Raw genomic sequence first — 722 nt, forward strand, 5'->3', positions numbered from 1 at the left:
AGGACTTAGTGGATCTGAAAGCTGTGTTCAGCTGAACCTGGCTGCAGTCTGCAAGCTGACCTGCTATGTCTTTTCTCCTTTTCTGACCATAGTCGTAGAGTGGTGGTGGTGTACACTTTTAATATCAGCACTCAGGAGGCAGAGGTGGGCAGATCTCTGACTCCAGGGCCAGCCTGTTCTACAGAGTGAGTTCCAGGGCAGCCAGGACTGTTTATAGAGAAACCCTGACTCTGGAAAAAAATAAAAACAAAAACAAAAAAACAAAACAAAACAAAACTCTTCCTATTGATCACAGACATAGAACTTCCTCAAAGGGTCTTGGACTTGTTGCAAAGAACAACCTGGAATTTTCTTTTTATTTCTTCTTTTTGAAAGAAAACAGCTGCTTCCTTGTGCCCCAGCTTGTGTGTTCAGGTCAATATAAATATCATGTCTGCTGTGTGTTATGCCTAGGATTTCGGTTGCAAAGGCAGGAGTAACTACAATCCCTGTGAGATTTGGTTTTGGGGGTGGGGCAGGGGCTGCAGGCTGACTTGGTGGGTAAAAGCACTTGCCACAGAACCTGATGACCTGAGTTTGATCTCTGAGTCTCACATGGTGGAAGAGAGAACCAACTTCCCAAAGTTTGTTCCTCTGTCTTCCATACCTGTGCTATTGTACTGTATACACACACACACATACACACACACACACACACACGCAAATGTAATTTTAAAAATTTT

This window comes from Microtus ochrogaster, chromosome 8, assembly GCF_000317375.1.
Source record: "Microtus ochrogaster isolate Prairie Vole_2 chromosome 8, MicOch1.0, whole genome shotgun sequence".
Classification (NCBI taxonomy): Eukaryota; Metazoa; Chordata; class Mammalia; order Rodentia; family Cricetidae; genus Microtus; species Microtus ochrogaster.